Consider the following 15,515-nt stretch of genomic DNA (forward strand, 5'->3'; position numbering starts at 1 on the left):
ACCTAAAATTACAAAGTTTTTGAATATAATACAAATTTTTTATGCAAAACTTGAATATATGTATATTAAGAAAATTTATTGTCAGCTTCGGAATTTTTTTGTAATTAGAATATATATAGGATATTTTTCTAAGTATATAAGTCATTATTTTAAATATCCACAACTTTTCGCCGTTTAAAGTATGCTTTTTAAGCATGAGATGGGGGATGCTGAAACTTCCATTCCCCGATGAAATATGATATTGTTCTTAAAGTTTGTGAAATTTTTTATTAGTCTGAAAGTTTCTAGAACCCGAATTGTGCCAAAGTTATTTTATAACCACGTTTGGTTTACTTATTAACCTATGTTAGATATTCAGCGATAATGAAACCCCAAAGGATAATAAAGCATCCTTCCTTTTTAAATTAAATTTAACATTTTATTAAAAATTATTTTTTACTTTTAAGTCTATAGCTCATTTAAAGTATATTATGGAAGTTTTATAAACTATAATTATTCTAAAAAGTATATATACCTTCCTGTTTGACGCAAGTAACTCTGTCTTGACGATACACCTTTGATCAACCAAATTACTTTTACAATATTTTTATTTGAAAATTTTATTATTAAATTTGTTTCACAAAATATTTTTCCTTCAAGCACGTCGTATTAAAAGAAAATAAAAAGAAAGCTCATAAAAGTTTGACTAACTAAATAGGTGGGGTTTTTTTTTTATAATTATCCTTATTTTAAATGATACTAGAGTGATACCCACCCGCTTCGGCGGGTTTAAAAATAAAGATTAATAAAGATTGCTCTTGCTTATCTCCTTTCTATTACACTCGAAATAATGGTAAGAATTGTTTTACACAGGTAAAATATATGTATGGTTTTTAAATATATGTATGTAAGAGCTATATTGCTGTACAGTTTCATTAAAAACCATTCGCTAGTTTAAGCATGAAAGCAAACAAACAAACAAACATGCTTACTTTCACATTTATAATATATAGAGATAGAGATAGAGATGATATAACGAAAAACCTCACATTTTATTACGTTAATGATAAAATCGTTTACTTAAGAGCACACAAGTAAATATTTTCAAGTTTTTTTTTTTTTTTATTACTTTTCGAGGTGTATTAAAATAGTAATTAAGAAGAGATAGAATTTAAATGAACGGTTCTTCTCACAGTAATTTAGGTATACGAAAGCAATTAAAATGGAATACGGGTATTAAAATAGTTTGTGAATAGTAAAATAATTTGTTCGTTTTTTGTGTATCTTAATTTATAAGAGGTTTTTACCCGCACAAAATCTAATTTAAATTTGTTAGACAATGTGTTTTAATTGCCTTCGGTGCTATTTATAATTAATGGTTTGCTTTTCACGTATATACCACATTTCGTATAAAATATCTATGAACTGCTAAAAATATACGTTTAAATATAAATTTTAAATGCATGTAAAATATTATAAAATGATCTTTTAAAAATATTACAAAATCATTGGATTTAAACTTAACTTAATTGTAACTTAATTTTGAAACAAGTGAAATTTACAAAAAAACCTCCGACAAAATTTTCGGGTGCGGAACCCTAAACTCGCACTTGAAACATATCTAAGAACATTCTCCATTAAATTACCCTTTTGCTTAGAGCCTTCTCCAAACTGAACCGATTTTGAAGACCATCGCCTGTTTCTTAGTTGTTCCAGGTTCGAAACTTTATACTTCTATTTGAAAAGTAGCTCTCCATTAAATTACCTTTCAAATGAAACAAAAAAATCAAAATAGGTTCATCCGCTTAGGTGCTACAATGCCACAAACAGACAGACAGACATAAATAGCGGTCAAACTTTTTTTTGGTTCGGGAATAAGAATATTTTTTAGTGTTTTTTACAATAATTATAATTGAAAAAATGAAAAACCTGACTGCGTTTAAAAAAATATGAAAATTAAGAATCAAGTACAGTAGTTTACATAGCGACTTCAACAGTTCTGACCCATTATAATCTGGACCGACTCAGATCTTTCCAATATTGGCCCCCGACTTTTTACTTAACGCAGTTGGGTTTTTTATTTTTGAAATGATAAATTTTTTTATTGGTTATGAAACAATCTTTGATTGAATTTTTAAGAGTATTGATGTTTAAAAAAAAAGTGAGTCTAAAAAGAATACGGTATTCGTAGGTATAATAAAATAAATGCTCTGTGTTACAATATAATCATGGTTTTTCTACAAAAAATTAAAATATGGAACAATAGTCAGGGGAAATTAAAGTTGAACACTCGGTATGTACAATTCACAATATCTTTTAAGTCTTATATTTCAAATAATTTTTTTTTTTTTATATATTTGTCAATATTTGACCTAAACTGTTGTAAACTTTGTTGGAATCTTAGGATCTACTAGAAAATAAATGAAATTTTATGCTATTTGAAACAAACAATTTTCTCTCTTTTTAGGTATCAAAGATTTGAATGAAAAACCCTCGACATTCGTTCATATATTATCAAAGTAAAATGTTTTATACATTTCATATGATAATTTCAATTTATAACGATCTTCTAAGTTAGTTACTTCTTCTTAGAAAGAGCTAATACAATTTTGTTCTAAAGAAAATCATATATGTAAATTCATATTGTCTTACCAGTTTTCTAATAAATATCGTTATTGTCTACAATCGTTGTGTCTATTTGTATAACAGCATCACGAAAGTTATATCAAAAGTTTTTAATAAAACATGAATTTTTTGTATCGAGATTTTAATAACAAATTATTCCTCCTAATAAATTTAGAAATATACCCTATCTTGGCCGAAGATATCTTAAAAGTACAACGAAATTTAGTTTACGCTGTATGTATCATATTAAAATCGTCAATTATAATCGAGAGGCTTTGATGTAAATGAATATCGTATACTTGATTAAAAGTAAACAACACAAAAATTAATAATTTTCAGTTTGTTGAGTTTGTAGTGGGTAAGTAATAGAGTTTTTAATTTCCAACCAAAATATTTGGTTTTTCAATGGAAATATCTTTTTTGTGCTCTGTTGAATACATAATGATAATTTTCGTAGTTCTTTTGGTTCTAACTCCCCACGAATAGCTGAACAAATAATAAACGTCTCTAAATGTTAAACCAAGGTATTTATTGTAAACACAATACCTACTTAATATAAAATTTCTGGAACCCTTTCTGACGGTTGAAAGATGAGAGAAAAATGAAAAAAGAGAATGAGAAGTGTCGTGGAATACCCTGTGGAAACTATGTTCCTTCCATAATAAATTTCGTAGATATTATTGAAAAACTACCACGTGCGATAAGGAACATAGTTTCAATATGATTTATCAACCATTTACTGAGCTCCTGTATTGTGTTGACAAAAGTGGTCGATTAACACAAAATTCCTGATAGTAGCTAGGCATCGTTTTAAAATGATATTATCCATGTTCTTTATAACTCTTTTCGGAATCTACCGTTTCGAATACATACTAATGAAAATATACACCTCGACGTATAAATAAATTATGTATCATTTTAGATGCATAAAGATAACTAAAGAAAGTTTTAAAAAAAAAGATGAATAATTGTAAAAACCTCCGTCTTTATTTTTTTCATACACTTATACAAAATTCTTTTCAAATAAAATTTCTTTTCAAAAGAAAGTTTGCATGTTAAAAATATACATTTCAAAAATTTCTTGTTACGCATTTTTACATTTATTATAACTTTTATAGACAAATTAGACACTTTTTAATATTAAAAAAGTCATCATGATTCATCATTTTATTACTCTACCTATCTCATGAACTTTCACTCTAAATATCAAAACATAAGTAATATCACATTTACTTATTTTACTCATAGAAGACAATTTGTTTGAAATAATTTTATTATGAAAAAAGAGGTATTTGTACATGTTTATAAAGTCTATACCTTTCGTATGCCAAGTTTAATATTTTTCGTACGACTGCAATTTTAAGTTGATCCTCACTCAAATTGCGAAATTAATCTGAATGCATTTCTCAATGAAAGCTATGTAAAATTTATGACACAAACTATTTATTTGAGTCTTAAATATCGAAGAACTCAGTAGACTTAGGTTAGGTTAGGCTATATTGGCTGTCCACGAAGGATGCATTTAGGCTATAGAGCCCATTGTAATACCATATATGTGTTTTACCACCTTTCTGTTGATAGTTTCATTTATCAGCTCCTCAATTATGTTCAGAGGATGATTACGCCTCCTTCATGCATATACATACCATGCACTACATCAGCCCATCGCAACTATTAATTAAATTAATTTTTGTTGTGAACGATTTTGCTATTTGAAAAGTCAAGTTTGTTAATGAGAAAACGTTAATGGACCCTATGGTCTAAATGTGTCTTACCCCGGGATAGCCACTCTAACCTAACCTAACCTAATGAGAATAATCGACAGATAAACAAGAGTAGGTTGCGTAGGAATGCGCAAAATGCAAAATTTTGAATATTTTCAATCAAATTAAAAATATGTTTATCAGTTTTAAGCTAAAAGGTACTGTGATATTTGCTCCAGGCGCTTAGTTTAATGTGTTATTTTTTTTTCCAATCTTCGAAGGAATTCGCTTAGCTAACGCAGCTCCTGCGTTACGCATTTTGTTATGTCCTGAAAATGGCACCTCATTTACCTACACCTATAATAATTAAAAATCTTTATAATCACTAAAGTGCTTCTTAAATACTCCCACAAAATAATAATTTACTTGTCTTGTCTTAATGACAAAGGCATACAAAACTTTTCTTTCAAATTATTTCATTATATTATAATTTATTAATATTATGAATTTATTTTGACATTATATTAAGTTTTGTGGAATTAAATTTTATGAGCAAATCCCCATAAAGATATTCATCATTTTATTATTCGTTAAATATAATACGTGTATACATGAGTATGTAATTAGGATAACGTTTCAAAGGCAATCATTATCCTAATATTTTCAAAATTGTAGCTTTGTGATAAGAATCTGCAATTAATGTTGGATATTCAACGATGTACGAGAGTTTGTTCCGAAATTCCAAAATGTTAACTTTTGAAAGAAACTATTGTTGGATAAAAGATGGCCCGGTGAACTTCGTTTCATCAACAATTTATTTAATTGTAACTTTAACAATGCGGTTATTAATCTTAATTAACCTGCTGTTCCATTACACTATGCTTAGCCCGCCCGCTAAGTCCGTTAAGTCTACTCGCAAGCGCACCCACTGTTTAGTCTGCCCGCTAGACACAAATTTTATTACTATCTCTTGGACAGTTCTCGGCCATCGGCCTTGCTGATGAAGCCTTCGGCAATAAATCTCACAACCTTCGCATATAGGTCTAATAAATACCTATTCACAATACACGAATAATAATAAATACTACCTCAAAGCCTAATTGTGAACTACCCCTATTCACAATTTTAGATAAATATGTTGGCTGCACAAATAAATGCATTAGATACATAGTAAAATAAGATAATTCACTATTAAGCTAATGCACTACTTATGTGCGCTTCCACCATTTATTGCATTTATTATTATATCTTAAACTAGCTGGGAACTACCTGCTTTGCTGGGCAACATCCCCACTTGCACCCCTCCCTCCACATTTCCTTGCGTTGGATAACAGTTTTGTAATGTACACGTCATGCTCTTTTATTTGATACCCCACTTAGGTATATTTGTAAATATTCGATATTTCCTTCCCACTTTCTCGCTACACCTTTCTACCCTCCGAAGGTTAAAAAAATTTCTAAATGTAATTTAAAACATTCTGACCAAGTTTTGAACTATTAAAAGCCATAATTGAAAAATATGAATTTTTTATTCATGAACACCCCCGCAACCCCCCTTGTGGGTGGAATTTCGTAAAATCCGTTCTTAGCTGACCTCTACTTGGCAAAAGGAATATTCCTGCCAAATTTCAAATTTCTAGGTCTTATAGTTCCAGAGATATCGTGATGAGTGACTATCTATATCTATAGAAAGTCTCCTATATATTTATAAATAGATAGATAGATAGATATCCTAATGTTCCACTCATCTTTCTTAACTTGTTTCTGATAAGAACCTCATTCTGACAATAATTAACACAACAAAAAAAGATTAAGCGAAACTGTCCCATGCGTTCTGTAGTTTAAGCGTGACCAGGAGAAATAGGGGTTCATTTATATATATATATATATATATATATATATATAATATATGAACCCTAAATATATATATAGATAGATTTTCACAGACCTTGTGTTCACAAACCAAATAATGTTACATCGATTCGATTAAAACTTGTAGCAATTTGAGACCTTATTTCAAATTTTTTGATGGTTTAATACTTAGTACAATCAAAAGCTGCTTTTTTTTTAACTTGAAGCGACCTATCATACCAATTTGCATTAAATTTTCGCCCACCAGCATTTGGGAGGAAAACTAATATACGTCTCAAAAAAATGGGAGAGGATTTCATGGACGTATCGGTGTGTCCGACCGATTTTTAGGACTTTCGGGATATATTTATTCAGCTGGGTATATCTGTTTGGTACTTGCCAGCTTTCGTTGTTTTGTGAAGTTCATTTCCATGTCTGGCGATGGCTTTGTATGAAAGTTAACAATGTTGTATATTATATAAGTTAAACCTATGTTAGTACCTAAATTATAACGAAAACTTTTGTAATTAATCTTCGTAGTATAATTGAAAACTATACAAAACATTAAAGTTAATCTATCTAAGCTGTTTATAATTCTTATTATTACTTAAATCAAAAATAGAAAATTCATGCATCAAAAGTGAAGATCATACTAACGTTATTTGTTGTATAAGCATTATATGTAAAACTACTTAAATTGGTAAACTACAAATTTACAGAACATATAATGCATTCCGTATCAAATGGTAATATAATATTATATTGGGTGTGAAAAAAGTCACGGTAAGGTCAAATATTTTCTAGAGAAACATTTTTTAAAAGGTAAGTCTTTAGAGGCAAAATATTAATTCTATTTACTGAGCATTTTTCTGTGATCCTCAAATAATCATGAATATTAATATCAAAATTGCAAAGAAACCCTCCATTCTTTATTATCGATTCGTGTAGAAAGACGTATTTTGTTCGAATAAAATTTTTTTATCAACTGTGTAAGTAGGTCAGCAATCGAATGCAACATTCTACCTGTATAGTTAGGTATTCAGTAAGAAGAACCTTTTGTTGAATTTAAAGTCATTTTTGAGTAATTTCCAACAAGGTATTAAAAGGCGACTGTAATTTGGAGATCGACATTTACATTCAAGTTTATTTGACAATTAACTTTTTTTAATCGAGAAATTCTTTTTTCTTATGAACTACGTTTATGTTTGAGCGTGAAAACACCAAGGAATGTAAACACCATGGGATGCTTACACCACCTTTTTTAATAAAATTGGCTCATTTGTAAATAAAAAGAAAATGTATTCATTTAAAAACAAACATCATTAATTATACTTTAAAATATTCTAACCTTAAATTTGTAAAGTATTTTATTCGGTAAAGTTTTTTATTTCATTGTTTTCTTTACTTTTTTTTATAAGGCTCAACAATTTATAAAATGAAAACCGTTTACTTTTCATTTTAAATATTTTTCTCTGAAATAATGGTTTTGATGAGATAGTCTGAATAATTTTGTTGATTTATGAAAATCTAAATTAAAAGTCATGTTATAAAGTAAACTTTTATGCAAATCATAACTAAATTACACTTTGTCTAACTTGAAAAATAAATAAGTCTCTTAGAAGATCGATAAACATAATATTACATTTATCTACACCCGTGAGATAAGAACTACTTATGCTTCACAATTAGTTTTAGATAAATAGTTCATTACCGCACGCATTTTCAACCAATCAAATAACAATTCTTTTATTATTCAAGTTTTCTGAACAATAACAAATTTTAAATCGTTATTACACTTTTTAGAGGCATAGATTATAACGAATTTTTAACGTACTTCTGCTACAACTTGCACTATGCACTCGTTGTGAAAATTTTGCATTCGCACGTTAATAATGCTCTTATTCCAGTTGTATCGTATATAATTGAACTATTATTGAACTTCTCAGATAAGGTTTTCTAGTACAAATTTTCATAATAATCGTAAATTTAATGTTAAGAGCAATAAAAATTGTCTATTTAGGCTGTGGTATTGGAATAATATTTGAGGAAATTTCTGTAATTAATAAAAGGAACACGTACTATAAAAGTAATTACGATGAGTTAATTCATAATTATGATGACTACATAGAAGTCGAAATACGTATTTATATAATACAAAAATTAATCTAGAGACACAATAGAAATTTAATTCGAAATATCCGAAACCTCATTTGATAATATTTATTGAATTTCTGTTATTGTTGGCTATATTTTAACAATTTAATTTAAAATTTAATTATGAGTAAACCAATGCAATTTTGTTTCACGCCTATAATTAATTTTAACTAATAATTATACAAATAATTTTCAGAAGTACTTCATTTGCTCAAATGATTTTTTATGTTAAAAAGATAATTTGAAAAAAGTGCTGTATTATCCTTCTTCAGAATATTCAACATCGTACACTTACCCCTATTACGTATAACTGAAACAGAAATATAGAAGATATTTAGTGTAAGTAATGCAACTGTTTAGTGAGGCTCAGGTTTAAAATATTCTAAGTTGGTAATTAAAGCCCAAATCTTTCATTTTAATCTTTTAGGCTCTTGGCGAAAGCGGTTTGAAATTTCTGTTGGCAATCTATTTATAAATAGCCAAAACAGTTCAGCCTCTGTTTTCTCTCTGTTTACAAAGCGATTTTTTTAGTAATCATTTACAATTTCAAAAATCATATTGTTATAACGTTTCGCTTTTAATTTAAATTAATACTATTTGATCAGCCTTTATAACAAAGCATATGCTTTACACCTAAAGTATAATAATATTCTAAAACCGGTCATGAAAGGATAAGAATAAAAAATGTTTTTAAATGCTAATATATGTTGTAAATGTCTTTTTTGAAGAAAATATTATGATCTCGGAATAATAGAAAAATAAAGCAGATTTTCATTTTAATACCATGGTATTTATTCAGTTATACGCATCTTAATAATGCTGTATTCGTAAAATACTTATGAAAATCTGAAAAATACAAGTATGATACAAAAGTGTATATTTGCTAAATTATACTTATTCGAAAGTTAATTTTTTTACTTTAAGATTATTTTATCTTTTTACATTTGTATATTAATTCTTTAAATATTAATAATAAAACTAAGAAATGCAGTTTGAAAATGTAAAGTAAAATTACAAAATCATTTTCAATTGTTTTCAAAGATCTTGGGATGTTTTCAGCATTCTTAACTTTTAATCTTGCGGTTACTTTGAATTCCATGTACCTGCACTTTGTATTCTTAAAAATTCATAAACAAGTAAAAATTAATATTTTTGTATACAGGTATATACATATATCCTGTATATACAGTATGGGTCATTTTAATCTATACACTTAAATATTTCGTAAGTAGCTACACAATTAAAAAATAACGGCAACAAAAGTGGCGGAGGGGGAAAATCTTGTTCTGATATTAGATTGGACGCAGTTCTTCGGGTTTCTTTAATTTTGAACTTTAAATTTGAAAGTTAACCCTCACAAAAACTAATAATTTTTGTTTTAAGCATTTTTTCGAAAAACGCTACCTTTTGGAAGAATTGCGACTTAAATATACGCCTTTATTGCATTTAGTCGAAAGAAAACCGTCTCTTTCTTTTGATACCCCACTCTCGTATATTCGATTGTCATCCCAATTCTCCATTTTATCACCTCCTGAGTATTAAATATATATATATATATATATATATATATATATATATATATATATATGCAGAGCTTTTTGAGTTCGTGAACCATACACAAACGAACATAATATTTTTATATATCTATATATATATAGATATATATATATATAGATTCTATAGATCTATATAGATAGTCACTCATCACGATATCTCTGGAACTATAAGACCTAGAGACTTGAAATTTGGCAGGAATATTCCTTTTGCCAAGTAGAGGTCAGCTAAGATTTTACGAAATTCCACCCACAAGAGTGTTGCGGGGGTGTTCATGAATAAAAAATTCATATTTTTAAATTATGGCTTTTAATAGTTCAAAACTTGGTCAGAATGTTTTAAATTACATTTAGAAATTTTTTTAACCTTCGGAGGGTAGAAAGGTGTAGCGAGAAAGTGGGAAGGAAATATCGAATATTTACAAATATACCTAAGTGGGGTATCAAATAAAAGAGCATGACGTGTACATTACAAAAATGTTATCCAACGCGAGGAAATGTGGAGGGAGGGGTGCAAGTGGGAATGTTGCCCAGCAAAGCGGGTATATTTTACGCCACGCAAAGCGGGCGGGTAACAGCTAGTATAGGCATATTTATTTATTTATTTTTTTTGTAAAAAGTTAAAAGTAAAAATTAGAGAAAAATTTTCTTCATGAAAAACAAGCTTATAAAATAGACAGCCTTAAGCAAACAAGTATTTCATTTTCTACGTTATCATCGTTTTGTGTTTCATATTTTACTTATTTTACTGTAGAATTAATTATCTATTCATTCTGTACAATTAATTAATTAATGATTCACTTGTAAAATCGCAGTTTAAAATTATTATTTTACCGCAGTTAAAACATAAATTTATTATGTTTTATTCATTTACCGCGTATTGAAAGATATTTTTCACTTAACAAATTAATATAATAATATTTAATAAATAATTTTCGTAAAATTATTTTTATTATTAATTAACCTTTTTGCCAATTATTTATCGTATTGTATTCGTTTGGTAAACATTTAAATTTTACACATGACTGAAATTACTGTGAATGGGTAAAATATATTGGGTGGTTTAAAATTTAGTTGCTTAAAATATTTAAAGGATAAAATATACGTCGAAAATATTTTATATAATCGCGCTAAGCACAATCCTAAACAAGGTCTATATTGGAAAAAAGCTGCCATGTTTAATTATGAGTTTGGAAAATTGGCTTGGTAAGTAAACTAATTAGCAGATACTCTTTGATACTGGTGATTGTAGCCTGGCGTTTGAAGCTGCTACAATCAATCCGCCACTTCAAAAATTTAAATTTTAAAGGAGGGGTTCTAGCCGTCCTGCTTTGTTGAGTATCGGGAGTATCGGACAGAAGATTGTGTGGGTTATGATACTCCCAATACTCAACAAAGTATTTCAATGCTTTATTTTAGAGAGATAATCTCAAATTTGACGAGCCCAAATTTAAAAAGGAATGGTTTCTCAATATCGCTCTTGCTCAGAATTGAATTAATGAAGTTACGTGAAAATTTTAATTTCGTCTTTGGGAATGTATTCCATTTCTCAATAAGCTTATATTTTGAAAATAAGCTCAATAAAAAAATATTTACAAATTTACGTTGGGTGTAAGAAAATAGGTTATTCACTGAGACAAAGACACTTATCTCCATTTGATACCTTCAATAATAAAGATACCAACGTATATGATAGAACGGAATTATTTTTTTTGACTATTTTTCTGAGATTCGGATCACACAATATATGTGTAGCCTTCTTGTAGTAGTGTGGTAATCAAAATGTTTTTAGATAAGCATAAATCATTTGTATTATAATTAATTTAAACACTTAAGGAAATTCCATTTATTTTCGTAATAAAAATAAATTTATTTAATCATTTCAGTATACTACATTCTTCTGTTTTATGTTGAGTACATTATAATTAAAGATTTTATAATTAATTTAAGAATATTTCACTTCTGATTTCTTTTGTGTTGATGATTCTTCATTTAAATAATAATAAAATATTGCCTGTTTTATTTTACATTTGAAAAATTAATTTTCTATTAACACTGTAGACAGGCTGTGTTCCTGTGTTCCTGTTGTTCAATTTTAATTTTCAGTTTTTAATTTTTATTATTTTTTTATCTCTTTGATGTGAATACATAAACTGGATTCTAGTTAGTCCACAATTTAAATGTTCCCTTTATGCTGATATTTTCCATTCGGTTAGGTTATAAATTATTGAGTTTGTCAAGTTATACAGTGTCAATTAATAAAATTTTGTTGTATGGATTTTTTGAAATGAAAAAACTTTCTTACTCGCATTGAGGGATTTTATTTTAAGACATTTTTTCGTAAGAGGTAATAATTCTAGTTTGGGTGTTGGATTGTCACCTCGGAAGCGAAATTCATGCCATGTGACATACATGTTTTGTTGAAAACACCAGTTCACGAGCGATCACTAAATTCACTACTATCATGGGGGACCGCTTGAGAACATTGTGTGCTGTTGCCTTGTTATTTATATTAATTTTTTATACTCATTGTATATCTTATACATAAAAATTTAGCTGCTATATGTTTATGGCCGCAAAACTCGAAAACTAGTCAATAGATTGACTTCAAACTTTGTCAGGTCGTTACATTTATATTCAAGAAGGTTTCTGCATACTCATATTTGTCACTTCCGATGGCAAAAATATTTAAATATTACTGAAAAAAGTGAGGATAGTCAAATAAAAGTCAAATGTGTCCCTAGAATATTTTTATTTGACCACCTAATAATTAAAATCAGACTCTCTTACAAAGATTTTCCACCGGTTTTCATAAAAATCTACTGGCAACGGATCACTTCCTGGATCAAATGCTTTATTTTCTGGAATATCATTCCACAATTCAGAACAGTGATAGTATGGATAACATTAGTTGGTATGAATAGTGAAGATCAAAGTTTTTAGGAGTTCTGATCACACATGAGCTACAATAATCCTAGTTTGGGGTTGGAATCATGGTTTGAATGGTCACTTCGAAATGCATGTCATGTGACATATGATTACCTTGAAATTTCGTCAGACCAATATACGTCAAATGTGTTCCTAGACTATTTTTATAAGGCCCCCTAATAATTAAAACTCAGACACTCAGATAAACATTTTTCACCAGATTCCATAAAAATCTACGTACGAAGAGTCACTTCCTGGATCAAATGCTTTATTTCCTTGACTACCATTCCACAATTCAAAACAGTGATAGTATAGATAACATCTATAAGTTGGTATAAAAAGAGAAGTTTTGGAGTTCTGAACATAAACGAGCTTCAATAGAAACTCATTTTAACCAACCACAAGTAGAATAATATAACTTCAAAACTATTCAAACGGCAAAAGGTACATACTCAATTTATTAATTTCCACTGTGAGAGTGTGATTGAATTCAAAAGTCTCCAGAAAAAAGAGAATGTCAGTTCTTAAAGTTATTATCTGTTGTTTATGATTTTGATGTTTGACAATTTAAGACTACTTTAAGAATTTCTAAAGAAATTTATTTTATACGCGATGCAAAATGTCAGGAAATAACTTTTTAACATGCTCCTAATTATGACTTCCTAACGGTGTTTGAATTCAGACTTGTACAAGAAAAAATTATCTTAAACAACTCATGGAATCTTTATTGAATTAGATGGAAAAAATATGGAGTACTTTTTTTAAAATTTTTTTTAATTTTATGTAGTTTATATTTAGAATATGGTACACCATCAACAAGAGTTTGACATTGTAAATAATTCACAAATACCGCGTACGTCAAATTACAAATGATTTTAATTTTTTTTCATGTTCATTGATATTGAAATTAACTGCATGCAAGTGACAATTTTTGCAATAAACATGACTTGTTTAATATAATAAAATCAAACAACCACTGTTATGACGTAAAATTTTTGAACAAACGAGGGTAACAGAAAATACATATTGCAAACAATATGTTACAAAATATATATATTGAGAACAGTAAATTTTTCCAAATATTAGTAAAAAGTGTTGCCTCATAAATGCTTATAAAAGAACATATTCAACAGGCCACAAATAATTTGGAATGCTATCGAATTTCAGGCTGTTATTGTAAGGGAAAAGTCGAATAGTAGATGTTCCAGTCAGTTTTTTATTAATTTAATTCTTTCTACTGTTTGGGGTATAACGGGTTAATGAGTGGCTTATTAAACGAGGTATCCTTGCGAAAAGAAAATGTTTAACCTTTAATTTGAGGCAGTGTTTCCTATTCGTAAAATATTTTAGTATTGGGTGAAAAATCTATAAGAAAGTCGAAGATATGTTTTGTTCAACCGGTACAGCCTGAACAATCTACCATACAACTTTCCTCACAAAATCCTCACTTTCCGCCTGAAATTCGATGACTTAGTTTATTGTCGTGATCTGCTATTATAGTAGACGAGCCTGCAAGTATACACCTTGCAAAATGAATTGATTCGTTCAGTTTCCGATGTTTATTTTACGTTGTATGGTAATAGTTCTTGAAAATTTTGAGTACTTTTAAAACTTGAAAATTTAGACAAATAAAAGTTATAAATTCCTCTCTTATCAAATAAGTACTATAATTATTGGAAGTAACAAGTACCTACCGTCTACCGTCTTTAAATGATGTGCCATTCGTAAACAATTCTTTTGCTTAATTTAGAATATAAAAATTATCCTTCAAATAAACCACCAGTTTGGAAAACTATTTTATTTCCAATCTGTATAAATCATGACCCGTTATTAAAGCACAAAAATGTACTTTGCCTATTTCATTTCAGAATGTAGATTCTTTCTATACCGTTTTCATCGTCAGTTATACTGACAGTTAATTTTAAATACAAAGAATGAGGATAAAAATGCGTTGGCTGGAAAATGAAAGTGAATACTTATATGCGTAGACAATAATAATATCCTAAATGTAAGAAGTATTTTCTACAGAAAAGGTAATCTACAATGTATCCATGAATTTCATAGTAGTATTTCGCAAAATTTATTTATTATGAAGAATTTATATCTGGATCGGACATCAAAGTTAAAACATGCTGTTTATGAGTATTACCCTTATTGTCCATATATTTAACTTTCCCTAATGATGAAAGTAAATTTTCCTAACTTCCTTATGCACTCCAATATTAATTATTATACTGGAACAGAGAATATAGCTTAAAGGTTCCATACACGCGTTCAGTACAAGAGATACAGAAATCAATATCCTGTACTGAAAAAAATACTGTTTGTGTTATTTAAATTTATTAAATCTGTAATCGTAGATATATCTGTAAATATTCGTTTTACAGAAAAAATAATCAGAAAATAAATTATTATTTTAGTGTTTTTGTACAATTTTACCAATTACCAAAGTTTTCAGTTTCATAATATTAACGATATTACAAAAGTTTACCATCACATTTTTATAAATTGCAGAGTAATTTTGTTGGTTTTTAATAAGTTTACACTTGAGAATGCTGGAATGAAATTTTATTTTTGTCATGACTTTATTTAAACACGTAAAAACCGTTGTCAAACGAGTGTCAAATTTTAATTTCTTAAAAATCAAAAGCGAAGGGTGGACAAACAAAAAGGTTTCGGTAGGCAAATGTGAACAAAGCGTTCTTTACAATTGGCATTTTCA

This window comes from Chrysoperla carnea, chromosome 4, assembly GCF_905475395.1.
Source record: "Chrysoperla carnea chromosome 4, inChrCarn1.1, whole genome shotgun sequence".
Taxonomy (NCBI): Eukaryota; Metazoa; Arthropoda; class Insecta; order Neuroptera; family Chrysopidae; genus Chrysoperla; species Chrysoperla carnea.